Raw genomic sequence first — 12,997 nt, 5'->3', positions numbered from 1 at the left:
ATTGTATTCAGGGTAAAACTGAAAATAGCCATTATATAATGTGCATTGCCCCCAAAACTATTGTTTTTGTTGTTGTTAGTATTTTAGGACAATTTATTAATGATTTCAGCAAAGGGCCATGCGCCTTGTGATGTTGACAAAAAATGCTCACTCATTAACATAAAAGACTCAACGTAATTAGATTAGACCTTATACATTTTCAAGATACAATATGATGGGTTGTCTGTGCAAAACTTGCCAACAGGGTGCTATGATGTTCTGGGTGGAGTAGTTGCTGGGGTGTTCTTGGTGGTTTCTTATTGGAGAAAGATGTTGCTCCAGGCAAAGCTCCAAAAAGGGGTGGGAGCTACAATCCACCAGCAAAGATAAAGGGAGCCCCTAACCTAACCTAACCCTTTCCCTTACCCAAACTGTGTGTAGATGTGAAGTACCCTTTTGGAATTGGCGCAACCGCTTTTTAGAGTAACTCCGCCCTCTTCTGGAGATCTCCGGTCTGCAGCTATACCTACTTGTTTTATTCGTCAAGATAAAAGAGTCCAAGTCTCTATGATATTTGGATCCCTTCTTCAATGTAAGTCTATATATATTTTTTTTTCTTAACACATTTCATCATCCACCAGGGAAAAATGTAAGTCCAATCACTTAAAAAAGTAATAGCACACCTCTCCTTAATAAGACACAATTTTAGGTGTCATTCTTAGAGGGATCATTCATGTTTAAAGCACAAACAGTATGGGATAAGTTATGCAACAAAGTTTAATGGACTTGAATCCAGTCTTGTTTGTAAATGAGCATCTGGGGAAAATTTGATTGTATTAAAAGTTTTTGAAAGAAATTTGCCAATAATAAATTAATTTCAGAACAATCTTCCCATTCATTTGTTGATTTTTAAATGTCATAAACAGAGGAATGATTAAGTGGGCAAAAAGTGCATTTATCTATGTGGGCCCTGTGCCAGCCCTAAAGAGCCTGTTGAGTGGGTCAAGTGGGGTCACTATGTGTGTGTGTGTGTGTGTGTGTGTGTATGTGGGTGTCTTCACTGATTTGTGTGATGCCATTCAAAAGGGGCTGGGCTTTTTTTTGGAATAGAGGAAGACATTTCCCGGGGCTGTTTTGGAAAATGATTTGTTCAGCATTTGTTGCATTGTCTGTCATAATCCTCTCACATGTTTTTGAGCAGGTCTTTGTTTGTACATGTGTGCTCAGTAAAGTTTTACCAATAGAAAGTCCCTAATCCATCTGTTTTGCAAAAACAATTTTATTATTATCTAATAAATACATAATGGAAGGACCTTCAATTATTTAAAGGGGTAAAATATTGTAAGTTAGATTACACTACAATTTGGTCAGCATACTTTTGGCTTTGGTACGATACCAGCCCTGGTACCTCAGTATCAATACTAAATCAATAGAACAGTTAAATGGCATCAAAATTACACAGAAAATGACTATTAACAGAAGCCTTGCAGTTACAAAAGTGTGTTAACAAAAATAATAAATAACACTTAAACACTCTTGATTTTCTTATGTAACACTACTGCAACAAGAGTGTTTAAGTGTTACATAAGAAAATCAAGAGTGTTTAAGTGTGTTAACAAAAATAATAAATAACACTTAAACACTCTTGATTTTCTTATGTAACACTTAAACACTCTTGTTGCAGTAGTGTTACATAAGAAAATCAAGAGTGTTTAAGTGTTATTTATTATTTTTGTTAACACACTTAAACACTCTTGTTGCAGTAGTGTTACATAAGAAAATCAAGAGTGTTTAAGTGTGTTAACAAAAATAATAAATAACACTTAAACACTCTTGATTTTCTTATGTAACACTACTGCAACAAGGCTCATATTGAAAACAGATAATGTAGAATTGATAATGCAATATAGATTTATATACATTTTACCATCTATTCTGAATTTGTATCTCCTTTGACTGCAGATTTTTGGACAGGTACACAAACTGTTTTGGGTTTCTTGTGTAGTACTCTAGTGCAACATGTCACAACAAAAACATGTAAAACATTAATATAACTATTATTGAAGTCAGTGGCAGATTTAGGCATGGGCGACTGCAGGGTGGCATCTTTCGGGTGCCACCCCCCCATTCAACAATTTTGGGGGCGTGTTGAAGCGGGTTTCGCCCAGGGTGCCATACAAGCTAGAACTGCTACTGATTGAAGTAAGCTGCTAACTTCTACAATCATACCTAATGATGTAAGATATCATATCACACTGTGCTAAAGTACAAAAAGGCTATATTCAGTAGTTGCCAAAATGGTTTCCAGTATTTAATGGAAGGCTAAATCCAAAAGAAATATGTGATGGAGGGGTTTGCTTCATAATCAAAGCAAACACTTATATTGAACTAGAGGGAAGCCTAATTTTTTGCTTGGATTGAAAAACGATGCAGAGTAGATAAAACAGTTAAAATAAGATAAAAGTTTTTCATTGCAATGGACATATCATTAAGATACATTGGACATTGTTTTAACTCAAATGGATTCCTGTTTTAGAAGTTTGTGAATCAATTGCTATCAAAATGTGTAAGCTATATCGTCATATATATTGCTACTATATGTCTCTCACCTCATCACATGGTTATTTCCTTCAGTATGTAAAACCTTTCCAATTCCAAAAAAAGAATTGTACACTGTGATGCATAAAGATATACCATGATATAAAATTACAGAAACCACATTTTGTATCATATCGGCCTCCACCCTAGTGTCACCATTTGTATACAACAAGATTCTCTCGAGGATTAATTTGACCTTCAGCCTTCATGTCCCTGCAAATTAACATTTAGTGCCTAGTTTCAATCTGATATTAGCATTATGTATGAAATGTGCTATAAAATATACTTGCATTGCCTTGGTATGTAGCACCCAATTTTCCCGATCCAATCGATTCCTGATGGATTATTCTCATTGATTAGTCTGTTTCGCTCAGAAATGTCAAATGATGAAAGTAAAATTATTTGTGAATGCCATTTCATGTTGACTTAAGACCAGATGATCATAAGATGGCCATGAGAAATAAAGAGGTCCTTAAGTGGCATAAGAAGATTTAGAATGGAGATTGGGGATTTGACAGATACTGAACACATTGGATCGGATTTGAAGTTGAATGGTTTCCTTCACTTTTTAACTCTGGATTGCTATAATATCCCATTATGTGAGAGTTAACACATAGAACTACATTCCATTGATCATATGATCTATATATAAGTTTAGTTTTGGTAAAAGCATAGCTAGGTAAGACTGATGGTACAGAGCGTAAGAGGTTATTGTAAATGCAAAATCTGACAATGCTTTTATTGGGATACTTAAAAATGTTTTTTAAACAGTGTTCAGCTATTGTAATATGATAATCCGAATTGCTGGTATTTCAACATTGAACACTGAAAAACTAACTCAATCCTGCTTTTCCAACCAGACAATTCAATTCAGTACAGTGGGATCTGTCGAATTAGAGTCCAAATGGCCAAAGTATCTCACCGTATTAGGGAAGGAGGGGTTAGAGAATATGGAATGTTTAGGTTTTACTCTTTCACTATAGCTTAAACTCTAAACTTGACTTTTTATACTTTCAGAAATCTTCATGATTTGGTCTGTTTTAGTTGCTTTCAGTACTTATTAATGGACTAATAGTTTGGAGAGTGTCAGTAGATGTAAGCTGAAGTGGATTCTCTAGTCTTTACATGGTCAGACGCTCTAATCCATGAACAAACATTCCCAAATACTTGAATACAGAACTCTCCTACTTCAATAAGTGCTGTAAGTGGGACATAGCTTTAAAGACATACAGTATATGTGTGGATCCAAGACGTGTCTGTGTGTAGTGTGTGTGTTTGGGGGTGTTTTAAGTGGGACAGGAGTGATGTACTCTTGAGAGCTGGGCTCTTTTTGCTTAGCATGGGAAACTGCTGCCTGTGCCTTACACAGACACACACAAATCACTCAATACACACTTTAAACACTCAAGCTCTCCCCAATAATCCAAATTTGTATTGGTGTTTGCTATAGGCTAACATAAAAAATCCTATAGACCTATATTGGAGGGCACTTTTAATTTTGGCCAGCATGTAACCACCAAGCAGCTGCCCTAAACACCACAGCAACCACATAGCAATGCCCTAGCAACCATCAAGAACACCTTAACAACCACATAGAAACATGCAAACAACATTTACACAGGCAAGCATGTTCTGGAAAGATCTTGTGATTTCACCAGACAAGAGTTATTTTCTTTCCTGTATTGACGAATTTCCTATTTGAACTGAAACAAGAAGTTTAGGTGGTACATATCCATGGTACAAAGGGTTGACCATTTAAAAACAATTTGCCAACAGGCTTTATTTTCCTCACAGACATGAACCACGAGTTTCTAGTCTGTTGCAGATGGGATTCAGGGGAGGGACATTCTCATTATAGAGAGCATTTGATTGGATAAAAACCTGTGTAGTGCTAGATGAGTCATCGTTTTTGGTCCAATTTCCCAGGAGAGAAATAAGACATTTTAAATAGGTGTATCCTCTAAAAGTGTATTTTGGCAACAATTAGAAGTATGCCAGCATATGGATGGCTTAAAAGCTAACTCGCACATACTGTAAACTACAAGTGACAACATTTTCATTGCAAGGGGCCTTCATTGGGAACTGTACAAATCTAGTTTTATTTTACTCTTTTGCACCTATAGCCTCCTCTCATGCTCTCAGTCATCATACATGTTTCTACTTTCAGTTTGTTCAAAATTTGACTGTAAAATGAGGTGGCCACACTGAGTGACTGAACACGATTAATCTCTTTTGCTGAATGCATTAACGATACTCTCGAAATTTCCCATTGAAGTTCTGTCACTCAAGAATGGATGTTTATACAAAGCTGTAATGAAGAGCTCAGTAGATTGTTGACCTGTGTGACTGTGAGAATTCATAAAACCTCTTTAAAAGCTACATTACATTTTCTACAATGAGATATTTTCAAATGTTTGAACAAACGTGCCACACAAAGGATTATTTATCTGTGTGAGTGCGTATGTGCCAAACTGTTGTGGAGTCAGAATTTATAAAAAAAATACACACTTTGAGCCAAAGTGTTGAAGCCGCACAATGATTGGCTAGATTAAAAACACACATCTGATTGGCTACAGAGAATGTACTTTAAAGATGCTGGGGAAATACACTAAGATTGATTTGTGGCTGCTAAAAGCAACATTATTTATTTGCACATGCTGTCTGTTGTGCCTGAGAAAATACTTATGTGTTGTTTATGTGTAGATTATGTGTTATATGTATCTCAATATGTGTTTGACAGCCAGTTGCATCTCCTGAAATTTCCATTTGGAAGTAATGAATCCTGTTCTTAATTTGTCCTGATTTGTTCTATTATCTCTTTGATATGTGAAAAATAAAACATCAAAAATAAAGTGTTTTAAAATATATTTTATTTTATTATTTTCTAATTATATTGAAAATATTTGTAGAATTTTACTCTATCTGGACCCAGATAGACCTCATTTTGTAGACCTGAATATATAAGAGTGGTTTGTGATATTCACATGCATTTAAGGGTTAAATAAAATTCAGTTAAACACCTGCTCTCCGCTGGCGGTAATTGCGCAATGTGAACTGCGGCTGGCCAATAGCACAGAGTTTTGTGAATAAAGTGCAATCTACTGTATAATAAGCCTTATTTACATAGAAAGGAGGCGTGTTTGTGCGGAAAGGAATTACAATGACTTAATTGAAATATACAAAACACAGCACTGTTTCAGTGCTGATTGCACTTGCTTAGACTAGATTGCGGGTGGTAAGTGAATAAGACTGAAATGCCATGCGCAAAAGTGCTTCAACAGTTTAGTGAATTCACCCCACAGTTTTATATTTTATGAAGAAAGTGAGTTGTGCTTGCCTGTGCAAAATGCTAGATCGCCATGCTGTGGTGTTGGGGGTGGTGGCCAGGGCATTGCTATGAGGTTGCTAAATTGTTTTGAGTAGATGTTAGCATGTTGCTGTGTGGTTGTTAGGGTGTTTTGGGTGGTCGCAAGTAGAGGTCGACCGACAGTGGATTTTGCCTATGCCGATACCTATAAATAAGGTGGTGAAAATGCCGATAACAGATTTATCGGCCGATAGTTTTTAATATCAATTTATAAAATGTCAAAAAAAAAATGATATTATTTTTTTTACTATTGCGGGCAAAGACAAAGAGTCTAAAATTGATAAAATCCCAGATGCAGTTCAACCACAATCCCAATAATAACCAGAAAAATTAAGATTTGGTGCATAATGCGGGTTTTTTGAGTATAAACAAGCCCAAAACACACAGAGACTCTTATTTTGAAATTATGAAATTGTGGAAAAACTATCGTCAACTATCGGCATTGATTTTTGCAGATAACCGATAGCTCCAAAGAGCAATTATCTGGACCGATTAATCGGTGAAACCGATATATCGGTCTACCTCTAGTCGCCAGCCCACCCTAGTGTGTCTGTGATTTTCTGGTAGCTCGAGCCCCTCCTTCAATGTAAGTCTGGGGATTTGTTTTTGCCTGTTTTATAGTCTTGTAATTGTAAGTCTCTCCTGTTGCTCAATTTGGTGTACAATTCATGTCCATGTTTGTCAAATTTGGGAATCACATTTGGTTGTGTTTGTGAATTGTGCTGCATTTTGTGAATATATTCATTTTGAGACTATTCTAACCTCATACACCATGCACCATGTATGAGACAGACAATCTAGGAGTGGGAATGATCTCATGGTTTTGTGTGCAGCTGAATCTATGGAGATCTTGGGTATCATCTCAGTACAGATGCGGACTTCTCAAACGGACAACTTCCTACAAACACACACGCACGCACACGCAAAAGATTTTAGATTCAAAGCTGCACTATGGTGAGCCCTCATGTGGAACAATGGTGACCGCTCATATGAATGAGGTCTTTCAGAGAGTACACATGCACACACACACACTCAGACACATGCACACAGTATTGAGTATTGCAAGTAAGCATCTTTTCATACAGATGTGTTTTGTCGAGATAGTCAGACAGTGAAGTCATCATCGTGTACATAGTTTTACGCATTAACATGCATAAAACAACAGAAATATGGAAGCATCTTCTTCCTCCTCAGCACACATACTATTATGCCTCCCACTGCCAGATACATTCCTGAGATTTTTAATTCAGTATACCGCCCGTTCATCTCATAAAACACACACAAAGGGCTCTTTCTGGCTGACAATGCAGTCTGTCATTGACACTGCAAAATTACACAGTCAGACATCTGCTGACTGCATCTGTCTGATCAGGACATGAAGCGATGAACCCATCATGCATAGTGCCCACTTTACAAGCCTCTGGAGGCAGTGTTATGATCTGGGTTTGCTTCAATTGGTCAAGTCTAGGCTCAGCAACATTTTGAAGATTAAATGAAGTCTGCTGACTAACTGAATGTACTGAATGATCATGTTATCCCATCAATGGATTTTTTCTTCCCTGGTGGCACAGGCATATTCCAGGATGACAATGCCAAGATTCACTGGGCTCAAATTGTGTAAGCGTGGTTCAGGGAGCATGAGGAATCATTTTCACACATGAATTAGCCACTACAGAGTCCTGACCACATTGAAAGTCTGTGGGATGTGAACAATTCATGCAATTCTGGATGGAAATAAATGCTGTGACGTTGCATAAGGTTGTCAAAACAATGCCATGACGAATGCTTGCCATAATCAAATCTAAAGGCGGTCCAATGAAATATTAGAGTATGCAACTTTTTTTGGCCAGGCAGTGTATTTTCTCTGATGTTTGGACAGTAAAAATTTGTGGTATCTCAAATAAATGCAGTAATCACAATCAGATTATTATTTAATAATTGCGACAGGCCAACCTCCAGCCAATACTTGCCTCAAACCAATAATATTTACAGCTTGCTTAGCTGCACTTAGTCTCAGCAGCTGTCCCGCAGGTGTATGAATCATGTGAAATGATTGACAAGTACATAGTCTAATCTTCAAGCTTCAAAAGAATGGAAAAGTATAAGTAGTCTAATAAAGTAGTCTAATAAATTATACAATGAGACTCCGGATTGTTATAAAAGCATACGATAAGGTTTGGTGAGAAACAAATTGAAATCTAATGTATTATTAGTAAAAATGTTCACTGACCATTGATCTCCGGTGCACGTTCTTGTAAGGGTACGAGAGCAACAGTTCACACAGCCTCTTGCGACATTGGGGCGTTCAAGTTAAAACTCGTTTTGTTTATCTAAAAACAGATCCTCCACAGCGATAGCGACAACAGAATACAACACAGCTGCACACAAAACAGAACTTACTAATCATGTCTGAAAAGTTTGTAGTCGAAGAATTGATGCATTTCTATGCCCAGCCTTATTTATTATACGTTTTTGGACTAGTGCCCGTTCCACAGTGGACGGAGTTACCCGCACAATGCCATAAATAGAAAGCAAGCGATCGCTTGAGTGTACCGTCGCTCATCACGGCTGGTTAGGGCAAAAACTATATACATTTTTAAAACTATATAAGAAAATATACCTTTTAACGTGTGCCGTTTGCCATCAGGTTTGTATATGATATGACCATGGCTGCCTATGTTTCTGTCTGATTTCTGAGTACTCAGTTCAAGAAAATAAGACTGGGCATAGAAATGCATACATTCTTCAACTACAAACTCTTCAGACATGTTTAGTAAGTTCTGTTTATTGTTTTGTGTGCAGCTGTGTTGTGTTCAGTTGTCACAAGCACTGTGGAGGTCCCGTTTTTAGAAAAACAAAACAGGTTTTTGCGTGAACGCTCTAATGTCGCGAGGGGGCTGTGTGAACTGTGTGAACTCTCGTACCCTATCATGAACTTGCACAGGAGATCAATTGTTAGTGAACAAACCTTATCATAACAATCATGTCTCATTAAATAATGTAACAGACTTCTGAATTATACTTTTGCATTCTTTTGAAGCTTAAAGAAGAAGTCACTATAAATTTCCATTGTATGACTTCACTGAGCACAATTTAGTTTTTTCACGATTTCTCCCTTTGTGTTAAGAAAAAGAAAGAAAGTCATATAGGGTTATGACAATGCAGGAATGAGTAAACAATTACTGAATTTTCATTTTTGGGTGAACTAATCCTTTTAAGTACACAGTAGTTAGAGACACCTAATATAAAGTGGATCCATAAACATTTGTATGAAATGTATCAAATCAGTTCAAAAAGTTGCAATATATTCAATCCAATAGATGTCTCTACATATTAAACAGGGATAGGGGAAAGTATTTTAACACACTTCAGTTTTTGCGATAATTTACTCACCCTCGTGTTGTTCAAAACCCATGCTACTTTCTTCCATAGATCTCAAAAGGAGATATTAGGCAGAATGACAGTCTCAGTCACCATTCACTTTCATTGTGTGAAAAAAGAATAACTGCTATGAAGGTGAATGAATCTTTCAGTCCCTAACATTCCACCTAACATCTTTTGTGGGCTACAGAAGAAAGTCAATACTGGATCAAAAATTTTCATTTTTTGGGTGAACTATCTCTTTAAGATTTATTAGTCAACTTTTTGACAGATTTGACAAAATCTTTTTGACAAAACTGTGGACAGATTTATTCAGAACCTTCCTTTGATGGGGCGATATCTCATATAAGGCTCAAAAACACTTTTTTTTCCTGTACTGAATAAAGCATGTACTTGATTCAGTGAGAAATTGTGGCAATGTTCTTGTGTTGAAGTTCACAGTAACTTCTGAGCACAGTGTGCTTGTTATGTTAGAGTAGGCAACCGATTTGGCAGCTATGGTTTCAAACTCTACTCGTTCCCCATTTTTGCTCTTAAAGGAATAGTTCACCCAAAAATGAACATTTGCTGATAATTTACTAACCCTCAGGCCATCCAAGATGTATCTGAGTTTCTTTCATCAAAACAGAATTGAAGATTTTTAGGATTTCATTTCAGGCCTCCTCCTTTAAACAATGCAAGTGAATGTATATTTTTTGATGGTCCAAAATGCATATTTAGGGTGCATCAAAATAATCCACACAAATCCAGTCAACAATTAAAGTTCCTCTGAACCCAAACAATTGATTATTTTTTAGAAACAAAACAATACTTATAAACTACAAATGTTCACTTCCGTACATCTGCCATCTGTGCTTCCTGCCTCCTTTTCCACGTGACACGTGACCTTACCAACGAGCTTACGTTATCCCTCTCATGTGCGCGCATCACAAAGATGTACGGAAGCGAACATTTGTAATTATAAAATATATATAATTATTGTGTTGTTTCTAAAAATTATGAATCGTTTGGGTTCAGAGGAACTTTATTTGTCAACTGGAGTCCTGTGGATTATATTGATGCACCCTAAATATGCATTTTGGACCGTTAAATAAATCCTTAAATTCTGTTTTGATCTTGGATTGCCTGAGGGTGAGTAAATTATCAGCAAATGTTCATTTTTGGGTGAACTATTCCTTTAACTAGCCTACCGTATAAATGTTTTGGGTAGGGTGTAAACATGGAAATGTTCAGGGGCCCTATGATCTCCTACTATCAGTGTGAGCTTTGACTACAGCAGGCATGCTAAAGGATGGCCCATGTCTGAGATGTTTTATTGTATTATACAGATCATATGGAGGCTGAGATGTGCCAATATTATAAATAGCTTGAGAGCTCAAGTAGCGGACATCATGTAATTGGGTCATGAATGAAGGAGTTCTACTGTTCTTAACGATTTACTCACTGGTTGCAAGAAAATTATTTCTGTTATATGTGCTAGCTCAAATCAATATATATATGCTATTATTTGCTAAATAATCTTGTGGTTTAACCAGTCAACTATTTCCTTTAATTGTTTGTATTCCTACACAATGCTTGAAATAAATATTTTGTATTAATATTTGGCCTTTTTGATAGTTTTGTAGTATTTGCACAAAACTCAGAGAGCTCTAATTTCAACAAATGTTTGCTTTAATAGGGCACAACAGTGTCCGCCCACTTTTTCAGCCATCTGGTTTCCAGAAGTATTTTTCATATACATTTTTTGCATAGGCTTTTATAAAATCTCCTTAAAAGAGTTGTAAACCATGAACCAAAGCAACCAGCTCTGAGGTGAATCACAAAATTATAAACTTTGTTTTGAGGCAAGAAAGTATTGGAAAATCAGACAAAAAGACAAATGTACAAAACTGTGTACTTGAATTCAACGGAAGCATATGCCATCGTTGAACAACCTCGGAGCTCATAGTAGGTCTGCCTTTAAAGGTTTATAATTATCTTTGAAAATCAATGTGTCTGTGGAAAAAAATAATTTATTTACTTATATATTTAATTATATTCAAATGCGTTGTTCTTGTTTTGTATGTGTTTGATGAAATCTGTTACTTAGCTGCTTATATAAGCCGGTTTCTGCTGGAATCCTCTCATTTTTTTGCTGTAATTAGCTATTATTAAACTCTGTAAAGGTCTTTCAAGCAGAATTGTCATTCATGGAACTTTTTTTGCTCTCTTTCAGAATGTCTCAGTATTTTTTGCTCAGTGCCCTGCCGGCCCCATCGTGTCTGAATGAGGGCTCACTGTCTGTGGGAATTCCTCAGAGATGAAATATGATTATGGATCAGAGAACGGAATCATTATCACCCCCCCACACACACACACACATACACACAATTACCAGGCTTGACAACAGTCCAAGGTTCATGACCTCTTGGCTTAATCAGCTCAAGTCTTTCAGATTAGACCAACTAGGGTCTTGTGTGTATTAGGGGTGGAAATACTTGGTGATACTCTATTTTATTGTTATTTGTGTCGTGATATGTTAATATTGATAGTGATTTTTGTATATTTATTGGTACGAACGATATGAAATGATAAATATTTTATGTTTAGTGTATTGTGATTCAAAACTGTGAAATATTGCAATCTTTTACTCACTTGTTTGCTAGTCATGTTCATGACTTGTTCGTTGTACTTTGCGTGAAAATGCTAAACTTCCTTCTTTTCTTCATCGTAGAGCCATATAAGTATCATAGTACATAGGCACTTTGGTTAGTAAAAGAAACAACGTGATGGAATAGCGTATCTTGGTTCCAGTGTGTTTGTCATTACACTAAAACCCTTGCAGTCTAGCTGGACAGACAATCTGTGTGGATGTTTTTATAAATGGAATTAGAAATTATAAATATTCTAAGCTCGTTCTGAGTTGGTTGAATGGAAATTAGCACGTGTTCGGCTTTTCACTTGCTCTTCATGATTGTCAGTCTTTTATTCGTCAGAAATCATTCAATACAGTAAAGAATGGATGTCGCAACTGTGAGAAATAAAGTAATAATTGTGAGATATAAAGTCAAATTAAATTTGTTTTTATTACGTTGCAGGATATAGGCTCCATAGTGTCGTGAGTTACAATATTGCAATACTTATTTTTGCAATGCTAATTATAAAATATTGCGAAATACAGATTTTCCTTTTGTGTGCGTGTATTGATTGAGATTGAGAGACATCATGGAAACAGTTTACATCAGTGTTTTAAGTACATTCATTTATCTGCCGCAGGTGCACACTTTTAGTGTAGTACTGTTTGTGTTTGTCACTCCCTTTGGCTTTGGAAAACAGCTTGCACCCACCACGTCTGTTGACTTGAAGTTCATCCAGCTTCATTTATCTTGTCTCTAGTTCTTTAATTCTCTTTGTTTTGCACTAGCACTCTGTTCCCTTTAATTTCTTTCTGTCATCGTGAAAGTGATCCTTCATTCTTTTCTCCTGCTCTGCGTCTCTCCCCATAATACTCTGAAAGAGGCGATCTAAACACTTGGCTTAAATCATCACAGTTTGTTCGGTGCATTGTACTGGATTCATAATAGCCTGGAAGTGAAGTATTGGTGCAAATGACCTAATCGTCTCCAAATACAGAAAGACGTGTTTGCACAAACCACAAAGAAATTGCAAAGTGTGAGTTGCTCTGAACAGCAA

The 12,997-nt window shown here is 36.4% G+C and overlaps 1 protein-coding gene across 5 annotated transcripts in view; it reads left to right on the top strand.

Annotated features, from left to right (window-relative positions):
- The window catches only part of LOC127659685 (LIM and calponin homology domains-containing protein 1-like), a 129,883-nt gene that overhangs the window by 1,729 nt on the left and 115,157 nt on the right, over positions 1-12,997 (top strand). The window lies entirely within an intron of this gene.

The sequence above is a fragment of the Xyrauchen texanus genome, chromosome 19 (genome assembly GCF_025860055.1).
Source record: "Xyrauchen texanus isolate HMW12.3.18 chromosome 19, RBS_HiC_50CHRs, whole genome shotgun sequence".
NCBI lineage: Eukaryota > Metazoa > Chordata > Actinopteri > Cypriniformes > Catostomidae > Xyrauchen > Xyrauchen texanus.
Note: the sequence above shows the minus strand (reverse complement) of the source record. Positions and strands in the feature narration are given on the sequence as shown.